The sequence below is a fragment of the Stegodyphus dumicola genome, chromosome 5, assembly GCF_044657685.1.
Source record: "Stegodyphus dumicola isolate Sdum_Otavi_A_Nest chromosome 5, ASM4465768v1".
NCBI classification, from domain to species: Eukaryota; Metazoa; Arthropoda; class Arachnida; order Araneae; family Eresidae; genus Stegodyphus; species Stegodyphus dumicola.
The window spans coordinates 29,939,312-29,962,271 of record NC_140772.1 but is presented as its reverse complement, the minus strand read 5'-3'; the positions used below and the strand labels follow the sequence as shown (position 1 = coordinate 29,962,271).

Here is a 22,960-nt window from a genome sequence, read left to right as displayed (position 1 = left end):
CCATAAACCACAATCAAATTTCAGATCAATTGATTGTACATCGCAAATGATCAAAACATTGTACGACAAAAAATTTGCACATGCAAGGACAAAAATCGAAGCAATTGTTTGTAATGTTTTTCATGATTGCAGAAAGAATTAGATAAATGCATATTTATATCCAATTTATTATGATACTTCCAACTATAAAGCTTTAAAACTATTTCCCACAATTGTTATAATTTTTGATCCAGAAACAGGAATTAAAATTTAGAATATTAGATTTTGTTTCATTGCCGGGTGGACCTTTTCTTTTTTTTTTTTTTTTTTTTCCAATGGCAGATTTTTGAACAGTTATAGTCTTCTAACAGAGTCTATTAATCTATAGTAAGGCCAGATGTGGTGGTCTCTTTATTATGGAGACACCTAATTAGGTGGGTCACTATTGCCTCCTATGAAGGGATGGACAACTCTTGTGACGGGACAACTTCTGTCCTAAGGTACATTGCCAATTGGAATTAAGTACCATCCTGCCCACTTATTCATCTACAATGTTGCAACCTCATGCCCCAGGGGAAGACGAGACGGTACCAGTACGGTCCCTACCTAGCCTACAACATCTCGAGTAAACTCAGGCACAGCCTGTGAAGACTGATTTTATACTCTCATGGTTGAGACTGTCTAAGTACAGATCCTAGCCAGTACTTCCCAGGAATTCTCTGAGTCAACCCCCAAGGGAAGAAGGGATGGACAGTTACAACTGTGCCTTCTCCGGGATTCAAACCCAGGCCCTTCGGTATCGCAGTGAGGCTTCCCTAACCACTATACCGTCTGGGCGGCTGCCGGGTAAAATTTCACAAATAATTTTTGATTTGATAAGTACTATTTTTAAAAAGAATAATTTTAACAATAAAATTATTGGCTATTGTGAGGCAATAATTATATTATTTACACTAATGCAAATTTTGGTGGAAAAGCTAGAAGAGGCATGAATAATGTTTTTACGAAATTTAATGAATGTTTGAACAAAAAAAAAATATTCGAGTAGGTTGTGCAGCACACATTCTATACAATACTATTCAAACAGCATCTGACTTATTTCCAGTCAAATAAAAGCAATTTAATGTTTATGGCATTAGAAAATTAACCAAAAAAGCGGCAACCATAACGCAATTGAAAAGCAGTCCTTAGATGTGAAAAGGTTGAAAGCCATTTGAGTTAAGACTATTTTTTCAGATACTCAGATACTTAGCATACATGTAACATAGCATTTTAAATGCAAAACTCAATATTTACAACAAATTCGTTGATGTAATAAATATTTGTCTTTCTATTCTTATAGTTGTTTGCCTCACAGTTATTGTTCAATAATACATTGTCATTTTACAAAATTGCATTCATTCAAAGAATTCAATTTGTATTTTCCTCTATATAAAACTGAATGCAAGTTAGATGTTTAAATGATGCCCCACATTTTCTCACAATCTCGAGCAGGATTATCCCCTCCTTTTCAGCTTTCCCCACGAAAAAAGGAGTTGTAAATTTATGACTTGATCGTATGTAGGCAGCATTCTTATCTAGGATTTTGAGGTTTGAATAAATGGCCTTGAAAGGTATATGCAAACAATACCAGTTTGAAAAACTCCAAAAACTTGTCATTATTGTGGAAGGAGAACTACACAAGTAATATTAAAATCTTTAAATCATATCTAAAAAAAATTTAGGATCATGATATATGAAGGGAAGACATAGTGAATGCATATATTACATTTAGCTGCATTATTTACATCTAAATTCAAAAGTATGAGATAAAAAATTCACAAAGATTTAAATTATAAAAATATCTTTGAATATCTGTACTATGCATTTAAACCCCACTCCCAAAAGTTTCTCATTTTTTAATCAAGTAAATGTACTAAATTTATGCCAGATTTGTACAGTTACATATTCTCTTACTTTATCCTGATTTGTTATGAATCTCAAAAGAAGAAAGCAGGCTCACATATCATTTCAGAAACTTCGGAAACAAATAAGACGTTGACTGATAATTGCTTTTGGTGACTATATCTGGAAATTAATCTAGTAAAACCAAAAACCTTTAGTTTCTGTAAATTCCTTTACTGTTTCTTCTATCAAGATTTCCTTGGATTAATGAACTTCTTTTGAACATCAAATCCATAAAAGTGAACTTCCTTTTATGATTTATTTATTTTTATTTAAATGATCCCTTTGTATGTTTTCAAACTAAACATTTCCAAAGTTATACAAATAAACTTAATCATTTGGTCATACATTTTATGTGATTTACTTTTAAGGCTAAGATTTATATGCTGTTGTTTTCTAATTATAATCATATAAAAAAATCACAAACTGTAAATATAACTTTTACTATTTTATCTGTATAAGAATTTTGAAAAAGGACATATATACAGCCAGCATAGCCTAATAATTCTGACTAGTTTTATCACATTGATCAGTATGAACAATGATAATTTTTAAAAGATGTAGTTAATTATTTCAATTAAAGATTTTAATACTCTTATTATCATTTCACCTTTTATCCAAAATTGCTGAAATATTTTTTATGCATTTATTCTCAAGAAACGAATTGCTAAATTTAGATGTCTAATAATGCAATTCCGGGTACTTTTCTGTTATTAGGACCGGATTTAGAAATGAATGTATGTGAATATATGTCTGTGTATACACACGAACACACACATACACATACTATAAAATTGTTTCAAAAGAATATAGTAAAGTTAAATTAAAATTATTAATCACTTATTTGTAATTCAATTTCATTTAAAATTTAATTAACTTTAAATTTGCTTTTTACGAATAGAGAATGCTTTTTAAATTCATACATATATAAATATATACATGCACATATTCATTCATTTCAGAATCTGATCTCCGAAACAGAAAAGTACCAAAATTCTTTTCTAACTTGTAATATAAAATCAAAGTTGATTAAACTTTCATACTTGGCAACTGAAAACAATTGCATTAGAATTATCTAATCAAAAACTAACTATATTTCTGAATTAACATGTAATTTTCAGAATGGGGGGGGAAGGCATATCCCCACAGAATTAATGATTGTTTCATATACACATACACACAAAATTTTTATATCATAATAGTACATGTAAAAGAAAATTCTAAAATCTTTTACACGCTCTAATTTTTAACTTAATATATGTGGGAATTAAGAAAAACAAAGGTCAAAACGAAAAAAAAAACATGAGTTACTTATTTCATTTTCTAAAATTGAAAGCATTATTGTGCACCCACAAATTAAATCAATATTTTCATATCTTTAACTCAGTATTGCATAATGCAAATTATTTAAAATACTTTCTGTAATTTACAAAAACTACGCATAAACAAATGCATAACTAATAATTTTTTTCCAGCCCTAATATATCAAATAATAAATTCATTAAATTAAAAAGAAATTCCTTACCGTTCATTATATCAATTGCGCTATACATATATAGTTTCCCAACAAACGCAGGATACTTCAAAAAGGTTCATTTTTTTTAGTTATTAAATTGATTAAAAATTACATAATGCTAATAAAACACGCGGGAACTTGATGAAAAAAACATTTCAAGATTGACGAAAAGCTGTCCAAAATGAAATAAGCGGCGTTTTTTTTTTTTTTTTATTATTATTTTTCTTCGGTCTTACTATTCAAAGAAAGACCGCTATACAAATATCTCTCCTTATCGATTATTTGAAATATTAATTTTATCTTATCAAAACCACAAATTTTCTTTTATAGGTTAAAATCAATTGATTTTCAAACATATACCTATAACCAACCGCATCGAAAAGTTTAACAAGATAGCTCAAGAGCCGATAGATTGGACCACTTGAGTGGCAGCTTACCTATGTGTCAGTCTTCGTCAAAAATGGCGGCGTCAATTATCGCTGACTATGGCCCACCCCAGAATTGACGCGTCTGACGTCATATGAGAACCGAAAGGGTCACTATTATCTAATTCCTTACAAGTGTAACCAAACAGAATTTCAAAACTTTTCCCATTTATAATTGATTAAAAATAGAACTTATAACATTAGACCTCTTATTCGTACGAAAACAGATATCACCCGTAAATTTTAAACAAATGAATTTGGATTAGCTAAACTGGAAATGAAACAGGACAGTTATCCCACACGGAGCTCGTCTACATCCTTGGGTCGTCCTCCAGCGGCACTCAGCTTTCCTGACACCGAGTAGCGTGAATAGAGTGGTCGCTTGTATGCGACAGATGCTCCTCCCAGTCCCACACTTCACTAATTGCGCGGGATACAAATCCCACTGGATTTAAATTTCGCTCACGGGCGTTTGCGGTGGGCAATTTTAGTGAAAAAATAACTTTCGGCATGTCGCGGAAACCGGTGGGCGTCTCTAATTTACTTCTAGAGTAGTGGTGGGATGGGATAAAATTCTCAGCTGACAAGAATAAATCTACTGCTACATCCAACGGCTGCACAAAGGGAGGGATCTCGCTCGCGAAGCGAAGTGAGGCAAACCTCAGCGCTGTCTTGGACGCCGTCCATCAAAAAAGAAAAATGTTCGCGAAAAAACGAAACCTAGTAATAACAGCCCCCCCCCTAAAAAAAACCGCTAGTTTTAAGATTCACCCTATAGATGTCGTAAGTCAAAGGCAATTTTAAATTACATTTTTCATTATTCTTAGAAACGCATCTTTTGCAATACAAAAAAATGGTGTTTTCGCCGCACAGATTACATACTCGGATTTCGGCTAATTGTTAACAATAACAATGGATCTCTTGTTTACTGCAGACGCGAGTGGAGGCAGAGAGGTAATAGGAGCACCCATGAGTTCTTTTTTTTTTTTTTTTTTTTAAGTTTTTTTTTTTTTTTTTTTTTTTCATGATGTTCTTTACACATACAATATTTTCAATAAAGCTTCATGATTAAACAACTTTAGTTGATAAATATTAATATTCCATTAATTGAAGAACTCCAGCTTACCCAAAGGTTTCCAGAAAAATTTAATATGTTTGATTATTTTTTACAAATAATTATACTTTATTATTTATTCTAAAATGTTTTTATGAATACTTCTTCAGTTATATTAATTAAATGTGTTTATATTGCAAAAAAACGAAAATGATTTATAAATTTTAATTCACTATAACTATTAATTCGCAGAAATGATTTTTTTTCGTGAAAAAGGGCTTTCTTTTTTTTTTTTTTTTTTTTTTTTCCAAAATTTAATTCCGGATATTTATCTATTATAAGAATACAGAAATAGGCTTTCTCAGTTTTAGTACCAGTAAAAGCATGATTTTTTTTGTTACATCAAAATTAAAAATGATATTCTTTGAGACCTTACACTATGGTTAAAAATAATAAGTTTTGTCACTGAAATGAGTAAAAATAAATTGAGTTTATGAGTTTATTGAATTTATTACTTTTATTTAAAAGCTATCTATACCATTTTTAACATACTGAAAAATTATTACATCATGGCAAAACTAAGTTCTCCTCCCCCCCTTAAATGCTTTATGATGTGTATAATACACCAAAATTTGCTATGATATGCTAATTTAAATTGCATTCACATAAAAGGTAAAGAGATATACTTTTAACAAATTTATAATGTTTGTCTAAAGAAGAATGAAATGATCTTACTCAAGGACATGGCTATATGGGGCATCTGTTCCAGGGCACAGCATAAATGGGGGTGCCAAATTGATGTTACAAAATTTTAGAATTAAGTGATTTCCATTCTTGGCAAATAGGACGGGTTGTAAAATCTTCAGTTGTCCCCGGTGCTGAAAACACTAGCTATGACTCTGATTTTTACTTTTGGATGATCTTTATTCAAATGAGCAATAGGTTATCTTAATAATTTCCCAAAAGCAATCTGAACTTCCTGAATTTTCTGTTTTGCCATTGATCGTTATACAGTTACTTCTAACATTATTCATTCATTTCTAAAGATTCCTCAAAGTAATTACGAAAGTTTTCATTTGTTCAATTTTCTACGATATTGAGAAATTCAACTCAGAAATTCTTACTTCTATTAAATTCTTTTAACATTTTCATAAATATAACTATTCTAGGTCTTTAAAAATTAAAACGAATATTTAGAACTATAAATAATTATCATAAATGTATGAAAAACTGGTATAACAAAAAGTATGCAAATTATAATAGCCTTTAAAATGGAAGCAATTTCAGAAAATCACATCTGTTTCTTTTTAGAATATTTACTTCACTGAAATATGGAAACACAAATGGCATTTTCTAAAAACTTTTTGCTATTTAAAGAATTTTATCTGCAGTAAATTACACAATCACTGGAATACTTTTTTGGTTTGGATCATCTTTCAGACTTCCAGTGGTCAATACTAAATAACAGAACATTTATATTTTATTTTAAGTGATATATAATTGCCAGATAATGTACAGATTCGTATGACCTCATTTTATTTCTGTGATAAATGCTTAATTTTATTTCATTATTAAAGAGTCAATATATTTTTTATTTTTATAACATTCTTACAACTGATTTATTTATTCTTATAATTGATTTTGACATTAATTTTCACAAAAAACAAAATGCTTACAAATTTTCTACATACTTTAAGTTACTCCTATCTAAAAGATGTGAAGAGATAAAATGCTCTTTTCATACAGAACTTCTTTACACACATTTTTAGTTTTTTATATCTACATAAGATACAGTTACCTAAAACAAATAAACACATAATAATTATAAATATTATTTCCACACTTAAGGACTTCAAATAACACTCGTATTACATCAATTTTTAAGCAAGAATCTGTGTTCTCTGAAATACAGTGGAACATCAAATCAAAAACAATTTGTGCATGAACAAATTAACAATGAAAAAAAAAAATTCTTTGATGACAAATGGTGTCTTAAGTTACAAATACTTAAGTCAGCAAGAAATGAATTTCAAAGGTATTTTGAGATAATCTGTGCTACATAATACACCCTGACTTCCTGAAACACTATAAAATAGTTTCACTTATTTAGTTCTAAATAATAAAGTGTGACAGTTAGTGACTGAGAGGACCATGAATTTAGTTTGGAAAAATTTATGGCCAGATTATATTGCAGGCAGAATCAACAATACTATGTCTGAAGGTTTGAGCTTGGAAGTTAACAATGATATATGGAGGAGTTACTATAGGACTACATAAAAATAGTTTAAAAAGAAAGAACTGCAACAGCTGCAGAAACAGCAACAAAATGTGGTTGAAAAAAAAATGTATTCTGAGGAAAAGGAAGGAAAGAAAGATGATTCTAGTTCCCATGAAGATATTTGCACAATGGAAGAAGATGCAAAGATTTTACTTAAAGATAGCACCCTGATAAGGCAGTAGCAAACTATAGCATATGAATATTTGTTTATTTGGGGAGGGTGTTTCCATTGTTTTGTGTGATGAACCTGTACATAAAATAATGTTGGAAAGTTGAAATAAGTAATCAACTGAGGTCCATAAATTAATTAATTTATTTTACACAAACATGTAAGGGCGAAATAATTTTGATTTATGAGAGACCTCCCGAATGAAATTAAATTCACAAACTAAGGTTTCACTTTTATCTCCAGTTACTCCAAGAAACTTTCTTTTTTTTTTTAAATTATACACATTAAATTTTCTGAAACTGCACAAGTGCTTTTCAGCTACATTCAGACAGTGATATAAATGTCATAGAGGCACAAAATGTGGGAGTTCCGTTCACACTTGCAAGACGGGGTAAATTATAAAAATGCCACAAAAAATATAAATGTTAAAAATTTACCAGTAAATATTCAAATATGTGGCTAAAAATGATGCAAGCTTTGTTGCTAAATACTGATACTGCACTAGTTCACCTGAACCAAATAGCTTTGCTGTCATGAAATACATTTACATATTATTTCACAACATCCTCATCCTTGTTGTTGCCACCAGTTTTACCCAGTGGCATAGCGAGGGGGGCAAGGTGATATATGATGCCTCATGCACCGCTTGCAGATGGGCATCAAATGGTTTCCAAACAACATTTTCATCATATCACTGTGTTTTTTTTTGGGGGAAAGGATGGTGCCAGAAAGGTATTTTTCCCCGGGCGCCAGTTATGCTCGTTACTCCAATGGTTTTACCAAAGGAATGAGATTCAAAAATGACTTCAAATATATGTATTTGTGTATATGCAGCCGAATATATATTTATACCAAGTTTTTGAAACCCATTAATTTTTAAACTGTGTAAAACCGAAATCGCGTGAAACGAGTACCATAAAAATTGAGGGATAGATGTATAGTTCTTACAACACCTCACCTTTCAAATAATACATGATGCTTATAATGCTAAAAAATATCATCTCGAATGTTTGCTTTTTGGACGATAATGAATTTTATAATGCAATAATATTATAAAGTTTGTCACTTATTAGTTATTTTTATAATCTAACAATAATTAGAGCCAATTAGAGAAGCTAAATTTGCATATGCGTAAATGTATTTACAGCTTTCCTGCTCAATAGGATTCGCATGTTCACTCTAATTGATCGACTCATATACCAAGTTGGCATAAAGATGAAAACTTCGAACTTTATACCAAAACTCCAAAACTAGGTCTTGTGACATAGCAAGGTCTTGTTACCTAGCAACGGAGCTCTGCTTAAAGCAATTTTGACATTTATACCACTGTCTGTAAGGAGCCTTACTTCCCATGCACACAGATGCAAATTACCTAAATTCAAAACATTTATAATAATGCTGCACATATTTAAATTCACACGGAAACATTTTTACAATGCACAGCAAATAAAAAAAAAAGTAAAATTGAAACCAAACTTTTAAATAAAAGAAACTAGAATGCAGGAATTACGACTCACATGACTCAAAACGAATAGGAAGTTTTGGAATGAGGATTAATAAAAGAGAACTCATACTTTTGAAGCACAGTCATTTAACTGTATTAAGCATTCCACATTGAATATAATACTGTGTTGTTTTATTTTAAAGGCAAGAAGTGAGAGATGAGTGTCATCTCTGTGAAGACATCCCTGCAGTCCATGAGAAACACTGTGCATGAGCAACATAACACTACACCAGGAATCCTGCAATTTCCTCTTGTATATTTTTGCCTTACATTATTCTGTTGCAGCAGGTAATGTACAATAAACCTTGCTCTTAAAATGAACCCACAAAAGAAATGCTGTGAAATTAACATTGTGAGCCACTCAGATACATTGTTCTTTGAAATAACACAGTTGATAAACAACCATCAAAACGCTACCATTGATATTTATGCTGTGTACTACTACCCATCTTGTTGGAGCTATTTGTAATCAATCTGTTATGTTTAGCTCATATAGCTCTGACACTCTTTGGCATAAGAATAGTTTGTGGTTTCTCCGCATTTTTTGTTTTGCCATATATTATATAATGCATATAAATATAAAATATAAAAGCATTTGCATTATTATTAGATTGTAAAAATAAGTAACAAATGACATACTTTATAATATTAATGCATTGTAAAAATCATTGTCATCCAAAAAGCAAGCATTCGAGATACTTTTTAGCATTATAAGCATCATGTATTATTTGAAAAGTGAGGTGTAAGCAATGTACACCTATCCCTTGATTTATACGGTACTCGTTTTACACGATTTTGCTTTTACACAGTTTAAAAATTAACGGATTTCAAAAACTTGGTATAAATGTATATTCGGCTGCATATACACAAATATATATATTTGAAGTCATTTTTGAATCTCATTCCTTTGGTAACACTGATGGCAACAACAAGGATGAGGATCCCCGTAATATGTACGTATTTCACGACAGCAAAGCTATTTGGTTCAGGTGAACTAGTGCAGTATCAGTATTTAGCAACAAAGCTTACTTAATTTTAGCTACATATTTGAATGTTTACTGGTAAATTTTTAACATTTATACTTTTTGTGGCACTTTATAATTTATGTAATTTTTTGAAGGTTTTTATAATGCCAAAAGATTTGGAAAAAAAAAGAAAAGTTATTTCTTTAGAAACAAAATTTAATATATTAGACCGCCTATGTAATAGAGAAACAGTAACAGATGCTACTAAATTTCACTCCATGAATGAAGCCACAATACGGACAATTAGAAAAAATGAACTCTATTAGAAAAGTGTAGCAGCTGGACTTGCAGCAGTAAAAGGCCATTCCTACTGGGGTTCATCTGAGCCAATGGGTGTGCGCGTGTGATTTTGGCAAAGCCTCGAGGGCTATCTGCCTAAGGGGAGGGATGCCTTCGTGGAGGACTTTCTAAGGGAAACTGGCTCGTATACACGTTACACATGGGGAAAACCATGAAAACGCCCATGCAGCCAGCCCGTTCGCGGGATTCGAACCTTGGACCAAACTACCAGTGTTCATCAACTTTAACGCTCGGCCGCTGGTAGGCTCTGAGCTAATGGAGTCAGTTCCATGTGTCGACTATCTCCACTGTGCCTGCAGTTCATATTTTTCACCTTGCTACCCTATGAGAAAAAAATGGTTTTGGAGATGGGTCAGCTACATCAGTTGTGTTTGTTAGCTCAGATTAAATCCCTTAAAAGCCCAATTTCATATGTAAGACAATATACAATGTACAATGGAAAATATGGAATGCATTGGTGATACGGATAGAAAACCAAAATCAAAAACGGATTCCAATTGATACCAATGCTATTACAAATAAGGCTTTAAAGATTTATAAAGCACTGAAGAATCAATCACCATCGATTTTGTCAGATGAAAACAAAGTATCTTTTTCCACAAGTAATGGTTGGTTTGAGAGATTTAAATAAAGACCTTATTTACATAACGTAAGATTGAAAGAGAAAGTGAATCTGCTGATTTGGATGCAGCAGAACAATGTCTAGCAAAATTTGCTGAACATGAAGATTCTCAGATCACTAAACTTGTCCAAGCTATCGAAGAAGGTTTTTGAGAATTTAGCTCAGGCAGATATTGAAGAAATAGTGGCTGATGAAGAACTAATTGAGAATGAGTTAGTTAAAATGATTCATGAAACAAACAAACATGATGAAGACAATGATTCTGATAAACAGCAATCTGAACCAGTTGCATTCACAGCAAGAGTCATCAGAATAGGAATTGAATTGGGAAGAAAATTAGGTAATCATTTTTTTACAATATGACACGAATGTTGAATGTTGGGAGCTTAGTAAGTGCTTAAATCAATACGAGGAGGTTTACAAAGATTTAGGAGAAAAAAAAAACCTAGGCAATTGTTAATTACGGGTTTCTCTATAAAGTCTTGTTGATCTAAGATCTTCCCTAATTCATCAACCATTGAAGCAGAATCTTATCAAGAACACTCCAGTGATGAAAGTGAAAGAACAATATCTAGCAAAAGTCAAGTCAAGAAGAGAAGTCAATCAGTGTCTAGTCAAGAAGAGAAGACTAATAGTTCATGAGAGCGATGACAGTGACTAAACTTATAATATTTTTTTAATGATCTTATATTTTTCTAACGTAAAATAAATTAAATATGTACTTCTATTACCTACATATATGTTAGTTTATCAATGAAATCTAACCTTATTTATTTTAAGATGTCTAACTTTTGTTTTATGTAAATAAATAACTAAATTATTCACATTTTGTGTTTTTCGTTTTACACAGTTTTACATAGCAAAATCCAAGATTTCAATTTACGCGGTTTTGTGTGGAATCTATATTCCGTGTAAATCGAGGAACAGCTGTGTATTATCATGCAAAAAGCAGACATTCAGCAATATATTTTTTATGTTATAAAAATCTATGCACTATAAGCATCATTGATAGAATTTAAAAATTTACAATATTGATGCTATAACCAAATTTTTATTTAAAAAGTGAGACAGGATTGAGAGTAACAGTCCCTCTGGTGCAAAAACAAATCTCAAAGATATTTAATACAGCTTAAATAAGGAAAGCCACAGAAAATTAACAAGATTCTCAATTTTCATGTTGCAAAGCATGAGGAATATAACCATACATTACAAATTATTATTTAAAATGCAGGAGACTGAGGCAGTAATATTAGAAACTCTATGACAGGCGTGGAAAATCAGAGATAACTTACAGGCAATTGTTTAATTAATAGCAATAACAGTTTTAGTGAACTAGGTACCACCACATTTCTCTATAATTCATTGGCATGCTAATGTTTTCATCTTAAGTATCCTATTTTTCCTCAACCAAACTTACTATTTTCCTTGATTTTACTCACACAAAATAAATATGTTGAAACAATAATCTAACCTCGCATGTTATGACAATATAAGGATTCATATGAAGATTAAGAAGTTGATGAAAAAAACACTTCAAAATATCGATGCATATGCAGCCAAATAAAGCACTTTGCACCCTCATTCATAAACACTTTTCTTTTTCTGTATCTTACACAGAATACAGCCACAACATAATCTTCATCTTCAGATAAGAAGTACAAGTCTAATAAATGCGAGGGCTATCCAGAAAGTAGATTACGTTTTGGAATAAAAAAATAAACAAAGTATAGGAAACAAATTTTATTATATACAGATGAAAGCCACACTCAAATACTACTTTTCTACATAGTCACCATACAAATTAAGGCATTTATCGTAGCGATGTACGAGCTTGGAAATTCCTTCGTCGAAAAATTCGGCCGCCTGCGCCTTCAACCACTTCGTTACCTCTTCTTGCCTTCCATCTTGCACAAAACTTGTGGTAACCAAGCTTTTCGCTGATGATTTCGTGCAACAAACTTCGCGAAATTTGTGGAAAACTCAAAGAAAGTTCCGTTATTGTGAAATTTCGATTTTCACGGACTTTAGCATCGACTTTTTCGAGAAGTTCGACGGTCACTATGCTGGGTCTCCCACTTCGATCTTCGTCGTGAACATTGGTTCGGCCATTTTGAAATCTTATGACCCACTGACGCACTCCACCTTCAGTGGTAATGTTGTCCCCATACACTTCACGAAGCTGCCGATAGATTTCTATCGGTTTACAGTTTTTTGCAGTCAGAAACCTTATTACTGAGCGCACCTCGCGGGATTTTCAATTAACGCAGACATTTCAAACCGTCACAGTATCTGAGCGGAGCACAGCACAAACCTCTCACTAGCACGGCTAGATGCAGACTGAGCTGCGCAACGCTCTGACCCCAAGATGGCCGCGCTAGCCCCGCCCCTAGCGGACACAGACGGAAACGTAATCTACTTCCTGGATGGCCCTCGTATATATTTCCAGGGAAAAAAAAAAAAAAAACTTTCACCTGAAACTCGACCTAATATATCAATGTTTTACATTATTTATCAGATTATTTTTTTCAACTAAAAAGTCCTATTAGAAATGCCATGTTATCTCTTGGCTAAGCACTCCAGTTATTACAAACATGACAACAGCATTTCAGACCACTTGGCAGGCAAATGTACTTATAATAATGATAGAAAATATATTGAAAGTTCAAAGACTATTAGAATCTTTTCAAAGAATATTAGAATGATAGCAATACTTATTTAATTAGAACCAGAACTTACAACTTTTTGCTTTACTTTCTCCTAATCTTATGAGCTGCCTTCAATCAAAATTACATTAACATGACAGACGAAAACCAGCAAGACCTTTTCTCAAAAAATTACTTTTACTTTTTATAAGTATGTAATATTTATTTTCATACAGAAATAATTTATCTTTCATTAATATATCAGGAGTAAGGATTAATTTACATTGGAGTAAACAAAAGGCTTCCCCAGTGCATTTTTGTTTTCGGCAGGATAATAACTTTTGCTAGAATACATTAAAGATATAATCAAGTTCTGATATCCCCCTCCATTTCATTTTTAAATAAATTAATATAAGAAAAAATTATCATATACAGTTTTAAAAACATTTTTAATCTCATAATGATAAATTTTAGAAAGAAAAAAGGAATTGCTTTGCATATATTATCTAAAAAATTTCTTCAAATTAAAAAATAGCAATAATAAAATAAAGTACTATTTTGATAATAAAGAAGAGTGGTAAATTTTTGTTGCACATTCATCATGTACCACACTGAGGTATACTGCCCAGACTCTAGTTCCGAATTTTAGGGGACTAAAAATATAATTCTATAATTTTTTACATTACTGCTTTTCATTAACAAAATTGCAAAAGATGACACTTGAAGACTCCTTAAGGATGTCATGCCTAAGGCTTTGGACTGCCCTAACTGATGTGTATGTATGATGTGTGTGCCCTAACTTTCTGTTTAACTCTTCTTATTCATATTTTGTTCAGCCAAATAATTAAAAAAAAAGAGAGAGAGATTTAAGAAAAAATTATACTATAATATAGTTTTTCCTGCTGATTTTTTAAAGCATCTCTGAATTTCAAAAATTAAATAGTGTTTGTTTCAGAGTTTTAGCAACACGATTATCTTAGATGCAATTTAAATTGCGCTAGGCTGACCAATATTTTGACATTGGAGAATTTGATTGGACAGTATCCTGCAGATTGTTTTTGACTCTGCATTACTGAATTTTCAGATCTCTGCTTCATTGTAATTTTATTTTTCATGGTACTGCAAGGCATCAAATGCCTGAAAAAGCAGCAGTGGGCATGTTATTAAAAATGAAAATGAAATTCTAAACTAAGAAAGCTTACTTACTGTATAAACTGTCCAGAATGCAAATAGTAAACGTAATCAATGGATTATTATTATTATTTTCATAAATTTTATTACCTAGTTTTATACTCAACTAAGGTAAAAAAAAAAAACTATTCTCATATTAAACTTCTATAAATGCAAAATGAAACACACTATCTAAAAAGTTTAATAATAAAACATTCATTTTATTTATATCGAAAGGAAAAAAATGACATAATAAAACATTTACATATTACATACATCTTACATAAATGTTTTTATTAATTTATTTCTGTCCTTGAACATCATTTATCAAGTTTAATTTCTGCAATTCTATCTTACATTTGTTATACCAATACAAAAGAACTCCAGTTATCCAATTTGTTTGCTACTTTTATGGCAAAAAAAAAAAAAAAAAATTAATCTTTTTAACTTGTTTCTCTTGATTCAGATAATAAAAAATACAAAAGAGCACATAAATTTGTAAAACTAGTAAGTGAATTTATGTAAATATATATGACATATAGATCTGCCTAATGTGCTTAAAAAAGCAAGTATATATATATATATATATATATATTATGTTGGCTTACTGTTTATTGATATTTCTTTATTACATAACTTATTTCATTATTTCAAATTTATAAAAATAATGTCTTGGTTTAAAATTAGATAAAAATATGTTCCCTGTTTTAGTTTTAATTGAAATAAAAAAAAAATTAATAACATAAAAATTTAATACTGTACGAATGTTTTAAAAGTTGTGTAATGAATTTGTGCATGCAGATTGGCATATATTACTTGATATAATGTAACTGTATACATAATTTTAATTGCACTCATTATTGTAGATACCTTTAGAAAATAAGAAAAAAAAATAATCTCTCATACCAGGATCTGAACCCCATATCTTCCACTCACTAGCTAGACAAGCTATCCACTTTTATGACAAAAGAATGAAGTAATTTTCTACCCTCAAAAAGCAAGTAGACCCAGCTGACTGAGTCTAGATAGGGATGAGTTATCATCCACTATATTTTTATTTGGATGCCACTGTAAAGGCTAGTGGATTTTTCTTAGTTAAGAAAACTAAAGAACAACTGTAGACTCGCCAGGATCAAATCACAGATCTTCCACTTGTTAGCTGGATGTGCTAATTACTTATGTTACAAGAATATGCAATGGAAAATGCTATAACTGCTTATAATATAGCCTTCAAACATCAATGCAAATACAGGTTTTTACTATTTATGTAAATCTAATAATTCAGGCCTCAGTTAAAAAAAAAAATAGTTGAAATAGATTATTCATTTTGCTTTATGCAAATAATTTTCTTGTTTGATTTTAGTCTTGAAATAAAAAACATAAAAAATATTATGTGTTTTATTTCAAGATAAAATTAAATAAATTTAACAGTTTTCTGTACTAATTCAGAAGTCAAACAACAAAAATCAGCGTTATACCTACAAAATTTTCACAGGTCTAGTTTCGATGGTTTTACCGAACCATCATCTTCAGCTGCAAAACTGCAAATGAACAAGTAGGAAATAATGATTAGATAAGATAAGAAAGCCTGGACAAGAATAAGCAAGTGGCGCCATCTCTTGGCAAAACCAGAACTAAAACATAAATTCTCTAAAAGCCGAAGGCAAATTTGGATTGGAATTAGGATCGTTAACTAGAACAGAAAGATTTTTATGAATGTGAAATGCCTCTAGAAAATCCAGTTCTCCAATGGAAGATGTTTTTTGAATAATTTTGGCAGCAGAAAAATTGAATGAGTGATTTTCGGACCAACAATGTTGAGCAACAGAAGACTTCTGTGTTTCCTTTTTTCTAACACATGCCTCATGTTCTTTGACGTGAAATTTTAAGGCTCTCTTAGTTTGGCCAATGTAAATTAAACCACACTGGCAAGGAATCCTATAAATACATCAGGAATTCATATTCGGAATGGGGTCCTTGAGTATAGAAGTTGGAATTTTATTGATGGGAGAATAAACAACCCGAAAGTTAAATTTCTGCAAAATATGTGCAACTTTATAGCTAATTGATGGAAAGAAGGGAATGACAACAGAATTTTTATAATCTCCTAAAATAAGAGTGTGGCTTTTAGTGTGTTGGGATGAGAATTTTTTAACTGCTTGATTAATAATGTTGGGTGAAAAGCCCCTGTCAATAGCTATTGCTTTTAAATAATTTAGTTCTTCATCAAGGGCTAGTTTGGAGGAGCAAACTTGAAGAGCACGGAAAACATAGGAATAAAATGAAGCTAACTTTTGCTCAGTCGGATGACATGATTTAAAGTGTGGTGGAAGGCAAACCGATGAAGGTTTACGGTAAACTGTAGTACTGAAGTTGGATGTGTTACGTGTGACCAGAATGTCGAGAAACGGAAGAGAATTGCAAGTCTCAAGTTCAAAAGTGAACTGAATAGCAGGATCAATAGAATTCATTGTTGAAAGAACTTTATTTAAATCATCTTTATTACCTTCAAACAGGGTAAAAGTATCGTCTACGTAGCGGAACCATGCCGGGAAGTTTAAAGTTTCAAACAATTTTGATTCGTAATAATGCATGTAGATATCAGCCAGGATGGGACTGAGGGGGCTTCCCATGGCTAAACCCTCAGTTTGCTTGTAATATTTATTTTGGAAAACAAAATGTGTTTGTTTCAAACAGAGTTGAGTGAGAGAAATTAGCTCATCAATTTCGATGCAAGAGAAATGAAATTCGCGAAGTCTGGTTTCTAGACATCTTAATGCACCCTCCACTGGGACATTGGTGAATAATGATTTTACATCAAAAGAAACCATGAGTAAATTACTAGGAGAAATGTTTTTAACCTTTTTTACAAACTCTATTGAATTTTTTATGGTGTAAATGTTATTGTCTAATAGAGTGGAAAATCTAGAAACTAAATATTTAGCTAAAGGATACGAGGCAGTACCTAAATTTGATACAATAGGGCGGAAAGGAATACCACTTTTTTGAATTTTGGGAAGAGCATATAATCTGGCACAATTCGCAACAGATGGGATAAGCGAATGTTTTAAGTTGCTCGAAATGATTTGCGAAGATTTGATCGCAGTTTTTATTTTGGATAAGTCCGAAGGTGAAGGATCTTTAGGGATCAGATTATATGGTCCTTCGTTTAAGAGTTTAGTGACACCATCGATGTAAGTGTTCTTATCCATGAGGACTATCTGGCCACCTTTGTCGGCCTTTGAAATGATAATATCCGGGTTAGAATGAATTTCGCGCATTGTAGCTCTTTCTCTCGCAGTTAGATTTGGTTTCAAAGGTTTATTATTGAATTTCACATTATGAGCGATAAGATGCCTAATCATTTCTTTCTGTGAATCTGAAACTTTACTGAACTTGAAAGCTTTTTCGATAGGAGCCAAAATCTTTGGAATCGAGGGTTTACAGGTTTGTGAGAAGTTAAAATTATATTTTAGAATTCTCTCTTGTTCTTCTGAAAGACTAACATTAGAAATATTAACTATTGGCTTGATGTTTACAATGGGAAGATTTTTTGAACTACTTGAACTGGAAGACTGTAAAAGAAGTTTTTCGAATTTAACTGCAAGGGTGTTTTTATGACGGTTAACTGCATTCTCCGTTCTAGTCCAAGACTTTTGTTCAAGGGCAGTGAATTTTGGATATGATTTAGCGAGTTCCAGATGAAGCTTATAGAGTTCATGTTCAATTTTGGACAATTGTTGACGTGTATCCCTTATCACGGACCGAAGTAAGGCAAGCTTGCAATTTAACAGAATTCTTGAAATGCGACTCGAAGGTTTTTGATTGGAAAATTGGGGATCAATTTTTTACATTTACATTTAAGTAAAAAGTCAAGATGATTCAGGAATTTTTGTCGTTTCAGGCGTAATTTAGTGAAACGATTAACGGATGAAGGCATGATAAACAATGCAGAAAATCAAACTAAATTAACTGAGCAATAATAAAGTACACACAAAACAGCAGAAAAATCCCTCACTGAAATGAATAGAAAACAAAACGTTTGTAAGCAAAATGCATGAAATCAGACAAGCAAAGCACAATATCCAAATGTACAAAACATAAACATAACTTGAAAATTGCAAACATGTACTCACCGAAACTCCTACAATCACAAAATGGCGGCCACATCACGTCCAAAAAAGAAAGCAAAATGTAAGCCTGTTTGGGGCTTCTATAATTAAGACACAATAACATGCCGAATAAATACTAATTCAGAAGTCAAACAACAAAAATCAGCGTTATACCTACAAAATTTTCACAGGACTAGTTTTCTGTAGGTAACAACGAATAGAAATGGACTGTGTATTCATACAGCAAGAAATATTTTTTTTTAATTTTTCAAATAAAAGTATACTTGCAATTTGTTTTACAAAAATAAAAGTATTCTTTTAAAGGTGATTTTGCTTGAAATAAAAATGTGTGAAATGGGGGGGGGATCCTTACCTGCATTACAATAAGAATACATTTGGATCATATCAAGAAAAAATATATTACTCAGATATTTTCAATATCCATATACACCTAGTACAAACTAGTCTGGATACTTGGAATTCTGCTGTGCCTTTTTTAATGTTTCTTTTTTAATGGGTGTCAACAGTCAGAACCCAGCACTTTTAACATATATTTAACAACTAAGTTGTCAATAATCTGATAGCAGAGACAGAATCCCATGAATTGTGAAAAAGATTAAATATTATTTGCCACAGTAAGACTGCTTGTTTGCTTAATTGAGTATGATGTAGCACAGAAAGAATATCTGCCTAAACAATACTAGTAAGGTTTGAACAACATTTTGAGTAAACATTAATATCAAAGAATTAATGTAATATAATACTAATTTTTTTAGCAGGGTATAAAGGTTTTAGATTATCACTCTTTTCGCAAGCAATTTGTTCAGCCTAGCAGAAAAACACAAAAGTGGGTCATAGTTTATACTCAAATGTCATCTTTACAAACACTCTAAAAGCACTGCACCTGAGATTTAGCAAACATTCTCTATTCGTAAAAAGCAAATTTAAAGTTAATTAAATTTTAAATTATGAAATTTAATTGCAAACAAATAAATTATTAATTACTGCTGCGAACTAATCTACAATATCATTTAAATTCTGAGAGAATATGTAAATTAAGTGCAAGTATCAAAATCCATGAATAAATATATAATTCCAAAAAACTTTTTTAATTATAAAAAAATTTTAAAAATGCATAAGTGAATAATTGTTGATCAGACAGGAGACAAACTTATCAAGGCGAATTTGCCTCCAAATCTAACTCTTCAATTATTCAATTCATGCTTCGTCATCCATGTATGCAAGGTAAAAGTAAAAGTAAAATTCAAAACCAAAAGTAAAACCAAATGCTGTGAATTACTAATAAGAAATTTAAACAAGTGGAATTTTGAGAAATTAGCAAATAAATGACTAGAATGAAAATTTTAAAAAATGTTAATTAAGAGTAGAAAACCAAAGTAATTTACACATATTGTGGTATCATATTACACACATTGTGGTATCATAAGGTATAATATCTAAATTCCAGTAGTAGAAAGAGAACAAAACTATTTTGTGCCAATACCTTTTTTTTATTATTATTATTTTCCACAGTAATTACATTACAGAAATTATTTTAATTCTCCCAGTAGAAAAAATAACATATGTGCTTTGACAACTTACATGAATTTCTAAAATGATAATGAATTAAAAAAATAAATAAAAATAGATTCATTCTTTGAAAAAACATAATTGTCACAATGAATCTCATATCCAAATAGCTTTGAAGGAAAAGGCACATTTTATAAAAACTTGATATTCTTTTTCATACAGACAAAAATAATAGCTCATGTTATTATGTTAACATCTCATGTTATTACTAAGTTACACCTCTTAACTAAATATTTTATGGTGTTAGCCATAGCAACATTTTCTGATTTATTCAAAAAACAAATAAAAATAAAACTTTTGATAACATACAGTATATAAACAGCAATGCAATGCATGCATAACTGTGAACTAAAATATAACTTGGACATAAAGCTAACAATAGACACATGCATTGTTCAAAGAAATTTTTAGTTCCAATATGAATGTAAATCATGTGTAGTAATGTATACAAATTTATCAATGTGATTACATGGAATACAAATGGATTATCACATAAGATTAATGAACTTCAGGATTTGGTAAATGAGTACAATCCCAATATAATGTTCCTAAAAGAGCATAAACGGCCCGTATAGTCCAATCTATGTCCCCAATTATACCGTATACAGGTCCAATGGAGATACACATGGAAGAAGGCCCAGAGGAGGAGGAACAGCAATCCTTGTGAAATGCTACATTCCTCATTACCCAGTTACAATTCCACAGCTTTCGGTCATTGAGGCCTCAGATATTTCACTCAAAACAAACACTTCCATTACATACACTTTTATCTCCACCTACATTTCACCCTCACGTAATAATGTCTTAGTTGCTGCTGACTTAAACATTCTACTCTCACTTGGTAACCATGATATTATAGGTGGAGATCTAAATGCACAACATTGCGTGTGAAACTGCTACACCTCAAACCCCATGGGATGCGTAATTTTTAAATTGGCCAAACTCGGTGGCATTATGCATAACAGCTCCAAAAACTCTAGCATGGTATACCACTGGTTCTACAGGAATTACTGATTTCTTCCTCCTCAGAAATACCAGTGATCCAGTAATATTTCTGCTCTGGATGAACTCTCTTCTGACCACAATTCGGCCAGAATAATTCTTGATATCAGTAGTTATACAACACCAGACACTACATTCTTTACAACTGATTGGCACTTGTATTCCAAAGCTCTAAACAACATGCATTATACCCTTCCAACAATACATTCAGGAAATGATATTGAAAGTTTAATCAAGAAGTTTACTGGTGCTGTTAAGAAGGCACATGATCAAGCAAAAAAGGAAGTGCCAAATAAAAGACACTGTAGATCAAAAGAGCTCCAGCAGCACAATGCAGCAAGGAGACATTTTTAGCATACACGAAATCCTGTAGACACACAGAGGTTAAATTAACTGAACAATGTTATCAAGTTTCATACAAGCACAACTCGACTGGATGAACTACCTTAACTTACTCTCTGCTGATAATAACTCACTATGGAAAGAAATACGAAAAGCCACAATAAAATTCTGCCCCTTAAAGGGCTCCAAAGGATTCACTACAATGATACTGATAAAAGAGAACTTCTATCCCAGCATCTGGAATCTCAATTTTGCACAAACAACATTCATGACACAACAAGAGAACACTTGGTTTCTAACTTTCATTCCACTTACACTTGCACAGACAATATTATTCCAGTCTTACCATCAAAAGTCTTTAGTTACATCAAGCAGCTGAAGAAAAAGGAAAGTCCTGGCTGCAACAAAATTACCAATACAATGATAAAGAACTTCCTAATAAAGATGGTATTCATATTTACAAATCATCAATACTATCCTCAAGAGACAATACTTCCCCAATACTTAGAAACTGGCTACCATCACTCCAATCCTCAAATCCAAGAAGCCAGCTACAACTCCAGCGTACTACAGACCACTCAGTCCACTTTCATCGCTCAGCAAGATCACCAAGGCTGTCCTGCTAAGAAGAATAAACTCTCAGTTGGATGAAAATAGTATCATTATTCCATGCCAGTTCGGTTTTAGAGAAACACCTTTCCACAACAAATCAACTGTACAGAGTGGTGGAGATGATAACTGAAGGACTCCAGACCAAGAAAATCTCTGGAGGAATCTTCCTGGATATTGCGAAGACTTTCGACCATGTATGGCTGGATGCATTTAAGTACAAAATACACAATCTGGGTTTTCCAGATTAAATTACAAACATAATCAAATCCTACCTGAGAGATAGACACTTTCTCATTCATATATCTGATACATATTCCACCAGCCATGTGATTCTTGTAGGCATACACAAGGGTTCCTTCTTGAGCCCACCCTCTTCGATATTTATATAAACAACATTCCCACCACCACACTTACAATGTATGCAGATGATACAGTGATCCTGACGTAAAGTGTATTTGTTAGTCCAGTAAATCAACGCTTACACGAACTCATCCAAACATTTGACACTTGGCTGGAAAAATGGAAGATATTAGTAAATGTGGACAAGACCCAAGCCATCCTGTTTACTAAAGAGGGAAAAACTCAAGGAAAATCTAAAATTTTATGATACATCTATTGCCTGGGCCAAGCAGGTCCCAAGCAGGTCCTGGGATGATCCTTAGTAATTCTCTCAC

The 22,960-nt window shown here is 31.8% G+C and overlaps 1 protein-coding gene across 2 annotated transcripts in view; it reads right to left on the bottom strand.

The window, feature by feature from the left end:
• The window catches only part of LOC118187407 (homeobox protein PKNOX1-like), a 48,818-nt gene extending 35,576 nt beyond the window's left edge, over positions 1 to 13,242 (bottom strand). The window contains exon 1 of one of the 2 annotated variants that reach the window (XM_085816539.1): positions 3,877 to 13,242. The gene's annotated coding sequence lies outside the window, so the exon portion shown is untranslated. Of the gene's footprint in view, positions 1 to 3,448 lie in introns of both variants that reach the window. The other variant, XM_035357625.2, reaches the window with a different exon arrangement.
• Between the last annotated feature and the right edge of the window lie 9,718 nt (positions 13,243 to 22,960).